The following is a 7,690-nucleotide window of genomic DNA, read 5'->3' as shown; positions in this document are numbered from 1 at the left end:
GTGGTATACAGACAGACCATCTGCGCAGGGTCAGCCCGTTTGGTCCTGCGTGTTCATTCCTTCATGGAGAGACATGAAGGAGCAACCTGGGATGACCCCGGCAAGTTACTGCCTGAGATGTGGGGTCAAGTTCAGGACTCCCAAATGGGCCAGAGAAGTGGAAGCCAGTGTTCCCACCGTACCAGGACAGGGTCCCAGGCCAACTAACCAGAGCCTTTCAGTGCAACCCATTCCATTTCCTGTCAGTGTCTCACGCCAGGCTGGCCCAAAGCTTGGGGAGAACTATGCTACCCATTGTTCCCTCCACCTCCACAACCAGTCTTCCCTGGCCAGCAGCACAAAGGGTTTGTTACATCCTTCTCCAGGACAATGGGCAGCTCACCCTCCCCGGCCATTCCCAGAAAGGCTCCCTCGGGCGATGCATTGTCAGATTCCGTCTTGGCTTGTCTGTGCAGGAGACTAAAAGAGAGAAAAGCTAGTTCAACCTGGCTGCTCACACACTTGCCCACCTTACCCTCCCGCAGACGCGCCGTTTCACTCCAGTGAGATTATACCATGTGTGTTCTGTATCGTGCTCATCAGAACACCTCATTAATGTGTGGTGGTATGCTCTCTGGCATGGTGTCCTTGAGAAGTAATACATCCTCCACTCCTCCAACGGAACTGCTGATGGGAGTACATTTTTGGGAGGACAGTTTGATCACAAAGCAAGCAAGTATAAGAATTTTGAGCTGGGCGGTGATGGCCCATGCCTTTAACATGAGTGTTCAGGAGGCAGAGGCAAGCAGATCTCTGTGAGCATTCTGCAGCCTGGTCTACAGAACGAATTCCAGGACAGCAAGGGCTATGCAGAGAAACCCTGTCTCAAAAAACAAAAACAAAAACAAAAAGAAAGAACAAAAGAAAGAAGAATTTTGAATTAATTAAGCAACTTGTTGGGACAGTACAATGGCTCAGCTGATAAAGACAAGTGATAACCTGAATTTGACCTCTGGAATGAGAGAAGAGACGCATGCACCATGCTATACACACTCTCTCTCCCATATATATAATTCAAACAATTTAAGGAACAATTTAAGAGGCTTATTTCGGCTCACGGTTTGAAGGTATGATCCATCAGGGAGAGGAAGTCATGAGAGCAGACGTAGGAGGCTGCTCACATTGTGTCTGCAGTCAGAAAGCAGCAAGCAAGGAGGTCAGTGCTCAGTGTGCTTTCTCTCTCTCTCTCTCTCTCTCTCTCTCTCTCTCTCTCTCTCTCTCTCCAGTCTCCTCAGACCTAGCTCATGGGATAATGCCACTCACATCCAGAGTGAGTCCTCTGGCCTCATATTCCTCCACAGACATTCCCGGGGAAATGTTCCCACAGTCCTTCTAAGGCCAGTCAAATTGACAGTGAAGACAGACTGCTACAAAGTTCAGCTGTGAAGAAATCATGTGGCCTCACCTCCCAGATTCAAACACCACTGAAGCAAACATGTAGCATTTGGGGGACAGGTCGAGGATTTCTGTTGTTGTTTTGGGATTTTCTGTGTGTTTCTCTGTAGACAGGGCCTCACTCTACATACAGCCCTGGCTGGCCTGTAACTTGCTATGGAGACCAGACAGGCCTCAAACTCGTAGAGATCCGCCTGCCTCTCCTCTGCGTCTGCCTCTGCCTTCTGAGTGCTGTGGCTGGAGATGTATTTCCATGCCTGGCTTGTTTTTGTTTGTTTGTTGTGGCAACGGGGTTGTGGGGTTTTAGTTTTGGTTTTGGTTTTGGGATAGAGTCTCACTATATGACCCTGGCTCGTCTGGATATAGCCCAAGCAGGTTGTGGTAGTTTGAATGAGAAACGTTCCTGGTAGGCTCAGGTATTTGAGCATGTGGTCCCCAGTTGGTAGTGCTGTTGGGGGGGGGGGGGATTGTAGCCTTGCTGGGGGAAGTACATCACCGGGACCGGGGGAGCTCTGACCCTTCATAGCCTTGCCCTACTTCCAGTTCGTTCTCTCTGCCCTATGTTTATGGTTCAAGACTTTCAGCTTCCCAGTCCTGCCAACCTGCCTACGGCTTACTACCTTCCTGCCATGATGGACTTTTATCCCTCTGGAAGCATGACACCAAATAACTCTTTCTTCTTGGGTTACTTTGTAGCAAGGTGCTTTATCACAGCAACAGAAAAGTAATGCTCCTGGAGCTCTTGGTGATTCCCTGCCTCAGCCTCCTGGGAGCTGAAATAGGTCTGTACCACTGTGATGTCTTGGAGCTTAGCTTCTTTTTTTCTTTTCTGTTTGTTTTTGAGACAAGGTCTTACTACATTGCCCTGGCTATCCTAGAACTCACTACATAGACCTGGCTGGCCTCCCACTCACAGAGATCCACCTGCCTCTGCCTCCCAGCAGATTAAATGCATATACAAGGACCACTCATCTTTGAGCTTAACCTTTAATTTAGGGATTATAGGCCCTGTCTAACTATACTTTTCCTCACCTCTAAGCCATACCCTTGGGGAGAATCTATAGGAGGTCAAGGCTAAAAAGCATGGGAAAGGCTGGGATTTGAAATATGAAATGAAATTCAGAGGCTCTCAGAGCTGGAAGAAACTTTCCAAGTTTGGATTCTCTAGTGGCAGAGAATTCCCTCTTTACCGAGGCAGTCCATCAGGCCCTGGCATCCTTCATGTCACCACTAATTTGTTTCAAGGTCTTTTCTGGGCTGGAGGCGGAGCTCAGTTGCTAGAGGCCAGCGTGCACAAGCTGTGGGTTGGATCCTTACCACTGCATAGACCTATGTATGACAGCACATATGTAACTTATGCAATCTCAGCACTTGGGAAGTAGAGGAAACATCAGGAGTTGAAGACCAATATTCTCTACATAGCAGCCTTGAAGCCAGCCCTGGCTATGAGATCCTGTTTAAAAAAAAAAAAAAGTCTTTTCTGTGTCTCCACCTGAAACAGCTAGAGCCCCGTTTTGGTCCTCTTGCAGAGTTAGAGGCAGCCCTGTCTTCTCAGGTCTCTTTAAGCCCATGTCATAACTAAATCTGTCCTCCTGGCTCTGCCTCCCGAGCAGCGGGGACAACGGGTGTGCATACCCGACTTCACAGTGGACTTTCTGGGAATCATGCTGTCGGCTCACGGGCAGAGCCGGCTGAGTGACGCTGCAGAGCTCTTGGGTGGGTGCACAGCTCACACTGCAGCTTTTGCTTCTCTGTCATAAAGCACGGTGCGTGACTAAAGTAGCGTGGTCTCTGGAGGGGGTTTCCGTCGTGGTTCTGTGGGGTTGGCTTTACCTTCCCACTGGGCCCTGTAGGTAGCACTTTATTGCACTCAGCTGGAACCCCGGGGTCTGGAGAGTTCCAAGCCCACGTCAGATGGCTAACTCCTGGACAGAGACTGAGGAAGGAGATATCATGAGCCTTCTCCACCCACTACCTCTCACTTTTGTGCCAGTGACTGCCCGTGTGGCGTTATCTCCCAGCCTGTGGAAGGACACAGGGACATCGATGGTGACTGCTGTGTGGCAAGCCCTCGGGCACCAACTGATTCATCAGCTCCATTCTAAGGAGAAGGAAGGCTACCTTCACAGACATGATTAGCCCCTCAGGCATCAAGAGGGTAAAACTGAACCCAGGCTGACCCTGGCCTCCTCCACTCCTCCAGCTCACACCATTCCCCAGGATGCACTGCCACCCTGCCAAGCATCATGGGCACACAGAGAAGGAGCAGCTAGGACCCTACTATCACAAAGGTAAAACTTCAGAATGTCACAGGTAACTTTGCCCACACTCAAAGCTGGGTATAGTAAAGGCAGAAAGAGGCACAGGCCTGCCCACATCCAGGAAACCCTTCCCTCAGTGACCAGTTGGTATGTGGGGAGTGTTTTATTCTTCTAGTTGATTGGGAGCCAATTAAGATTAACAATGTGGGCCACGTATGGTGGCACATGCCTTTAACACAGCACCTGGGAGGCAGAGGCAGGCAGGATCTTTGTGAGTTCAAGACCAGCCTGACCCAGATAGTGAGCAGCAGGACAGCCAAAGCTATGAAGACAGACCCTACCTCAAAATAATAATAATAATTAAAAAAAAAAAAAACCAACAGTGTGTCTGACTTGTCACCCTATACTTTAAGGACCCCCTGATTGAACTCACACATGATATCATGAGTCTGTTACTACCAGGGGCTGTCCAGCCCCTAGGTGTGTGTATCTGACTGGGAACAGTCAGTGGAAGGCCACCTAGTGTGGACATTGAAGGGAAGCCCTGAGCCATGAAGGGCAAGGACCCAGTGGTGGCCCTCAGCAGGGAGTCTGGCTGGCCACTGGGAGGAGCTCTCTGCAGACCTCAGACCTGAGCTTCCCAAGGCCAAGGCCTCTCACACAGCTCCTCCATATGCATTTCTAACCAGCACTGTGGGAAGCACTGTGGGAAGACTCAGGGCCCACGCCTAGAAGAGCCTGGGATAAACCAGGTGGGCAAATGGGTAAGAGAGTGTGTGCGAGGAGGATCCTAGGAGGATGCGAGCAGGACGTGAGGTAGGGAGTACTGGGCAGATCTTGGGAGTCCTAGACCACCTAGCCCATAGAGTAAGACACTGAAAAGTTTGCTGTCATTCCTTAGGGTGAGAGAGTCCCCAGCAGGACTCTTTCTGGGCAGCTTCACTGTGTGGGCCTGGACCTCCTTCGCACAGGAGTGGCCTCTCGGGGCCTGGATTTCTGGAGAAGAGATTTGCCTTCCCCAGGACCCGTTATGCGCCACCGTTCCCATCATCCGCTGAGCCCCAGAAGCTTCAACTGGTGTCACCCTCTTAGGGGATTCTCAAAACATCTCAGGGCCCCTTGCCCTGGGACTCGGGGCAGCAGGAGAAGAAGGAAATTCTCACACACAGCTCTCTCCCAGGAGTTTGCTCAGTTCCCAGGCTGACAACTGGCAACCCTCAGAAGTCCGTCCCCCACTCCCTTCCTCCTCTCCTCCCGGCCTCCTCCTCCCCCTGCTGCCCTTCTCCAGTTTAATAACTTCCACATGGGCTCTGGCGGCTGGAGCCAAGCCCTCAGCATTGTCTGAAACCTCCAAATTTAGAAGAAATATGAAAATTGTCAACCACTCCTTCCTTAGGGGGTAAAAGCAACATTCGGCACCAGGGGCAGGTCAAGGCGAGGCAGTCACGTGGCTGGAGCCCTGGCCAATGGGGGACCCAGGGAGGACTCAGCACCCGCCTTGCCCCAACACCAGGCTCGCTTCTTCAGCTCATATAAGGTAAAAGGCAGCGAGGCCTCCGTGGCCAGAGAGCCACGGACAAGGGGCTGAGCAGAGGGGGCCCAGTGCCAGTTGCTTAAAAATGCCCTTGTAGCATCGAGAGGTGCCAGAGTCCAGTCATCTTAGTTGCGAAGCAGTGACACCCACAACCATACCCCAAATAGGCTGGGCCTCCACCTCCGAAGAGTCATCCCTGGGCCAGACACGAGCCAAGGTAAGGACCAGCCACAGACCTGGGTCCCTGAGCAGGTCTCTGGGGCTTCTTCCCAGGGGCTCTTGTCCCCTCTGTCTGCTACCTTCTCTGTGCTTTCTGCCTCTCGGGAGCTCAGTTACCCCATCTGTACCAGAGCCGGATCCACTGATCTCTAAGCATTGGCCCAGCCCTGAGCTATGGCCCTATGGGCCTGTTGGCGGCTTTTGTTGAATGAGGAACGGGGGGCTGAGCTGATGTCGTTGGCAGGCCAAGCTCCCACTGTACAGCATCTAGGCAGTTTTTCCTGTCTCTACTTTGACAGGACCCTGCCTTGCTGTACCAGGTGTTCACTCCACAGCTCCGAGAACCTGGCGCTCCTGTTGAGGAAAACTGTTTCCAAATAATGGGTTCAAAAGCCAAAGCTGGGGAAGCGGTCCTGTAAACAAGCTCAGGGCCCTAAGGAGTAGGAGGCAAAGAGCTGGAAGGATGGGGTTCTGGCTGTGTCTAGAAGGGAGGGGGGCTAGGAAGGGACACTGGGGAGGTAGGGGCTGAGCTCCAATCCCAGATCTGCACTCAGGGTCGGATTATGAAGCTCTGGGCGGATAACCATCCCTCCCTGGGCCAGCTTGCCCGTCTAGATGTGTAAGGATGCGACTGGACCAAATGGTCTGGGAACATAGGGTGTGGCCTCTGAGCCATTTGGGGCACATTCGTGGGCTACATTCATCTTTGACCATAGTCTCTAATTCCAAGCAGTTGGTCAAAGCCCTGGGAGCTGTTGGAGGCTGAGCTTGAGGAGATGGAGAGCTTCCCAAGGGTGTCTAGCTGAAGATCTGGTTTCCTCAGGGTGCGGTACTACCTCTGATGGGCACAGGGAGGATGTCTGAAGCAATAAGCCATGAGTGCAGGACCCCAGGGCCTTGAAAGGGAGCCTGTGATGAACACTGTGGGAGCCAGGCAGAGCTCAGATCAGAACATACAGGCAGCAGAGTAGAACACAACCCTTTAGCTTCAGACTGTGCAACATCTATTCCTTCTTGCACCTGGCCACCCTATGGCCACTGTGGATTTCCTGGGAAGTGTCCAATAAATCTCATGGATAGAATATGTACGGAGGCATTCCCTGGAGCCAGACACTAGCTAAATGGCTTGCGTTATTGTAGTACTACTGAGCTTATTCTCAGGTGGGGTCAAATGATTCCAGCATCCCTGATTATAAAGGAGGAAACCACAGCCCACTCAAGGACTCACCAGTAGAAGTTAGGTTAGAGACATGAACCCAGCCTCCATCTGCCTTCATGCTTTTCACATGCCTTCCCCTAGCCCCTAGTGCTATGATGAGGAAACTGTGCGTGTGGAGACTCCAGTCTCAGGACTTGTACCAGGGGTTGATTAAAGCCTCCCAGCTCTGAGGCTACTGCTAACCCTCAGCCATAGCACTGTCCCAGAACAGAGAAGACTGTCACTGGTCCTCCAGCCCCACTGTAGCTTTGTGGCCATCCTCAGCCCTTTCTCCTACCTGGCTAGTTCTAGAGAAAAGCTAATACATACGACTCTGCAAAAGAGAAAGTTCCGGAGCCTTAGCTGCCACAGACTGAAGCAGCTTTGAGGGGCTTTTCAGCCCCAGGGTAGGGCTCCGAGGTCCCCCCATATGCTGGCCCTACCCCTTCTTCCAGTTTTCTATCAGAACTACCCTTGAGGCTCAGGTCCTGGGTAACTCAAAGAACCATGAGAAAGCTGGGCATGGTAGCTCATGCCTTTAATCCCAGCACTCAGGAGTTAGAGGCAGGAGGATCTCAGTGAGTTCAAGGCCAATCAGGTCAGCCAGAGTTACCTCCCAGAAGAAGAGGAGGAGGCATAAGAAATGTTGCCCTCTGTTTTCTGTTCAGTTTTAAACATACCTCCTATACATAGAGGCCAGAGTTTCTCCAGTTCATACCTGGAGTGGGGCTGCTGGGCTGGCCCTGGGTGTGGCCTGAAGACAGCACAAGAAGTCATCAGGCTGTTCCCACTAAAGTAGACCCTCTTTCCATGACCACACTAGAAATGTTGGGATTTCTGGAAATATATACATTACCTACTTTATTATGTATACATCAAATAAAGTAAGGAAGAGGGCTTAGGATGTAGCCCAGTAGTTGAGCATTTGTGTGTCTGCCATGTGTGAGGAGGTGCTTGGTTCATTTCCAGAACCACAAAGAAAAGAAGGGGGAGGGGGAGGAAGGAAGGAAGGAAGGAAGGAAGGAAGGAAGGAAGGAAGGAAGG

At 51.6% G+C, this 7,690-nt stretch overlaps 1 long non-coding RNA gene across 1 annotated transcript in view; it reads left to right on the top strand.

The window, feature by feature from the left end:
- The first annotated feature begins 5,387 nt into the window (after positions 1-5,387).
- LOC129688119 (uncharacterized) overlaps positions 5,388-7,690 on the top strand; it is a 13,683-nt gene continuing 11,380 nt past the window's right edge. Inside the window, exon 1 of the long non-coding RNA XR_008721863.1 lies at positions 5,388-5,446. This is a non-coding gene — a long non-coding RNA (uncharacterized LOC129688119). The remainder of the gene's footprint in view (positions 5,447-7,690) is intronic.

The sequence above is a fragment of the Psammomys obesus genome, unplaced genomic scaffold, assembly GCF_907164565.1.
Source record: "Psammomys obesus unplaced genomic scaffold, mPsaObe1.curated_primary_1811, whole genome shotgun sequence".
NCBI classification, from domain to species: domain Eukaryota; kingdom Metazoa; phylum Chordata; class Mammalia; order Rodentia; family Muridae; genus Psammomys; species Psammomys obesus.
The sequence above is the reverse complement of the archived record's forward strand: the minus strand, read 5'-3'. Positions and strand labels throughout refer to the sequence as shown.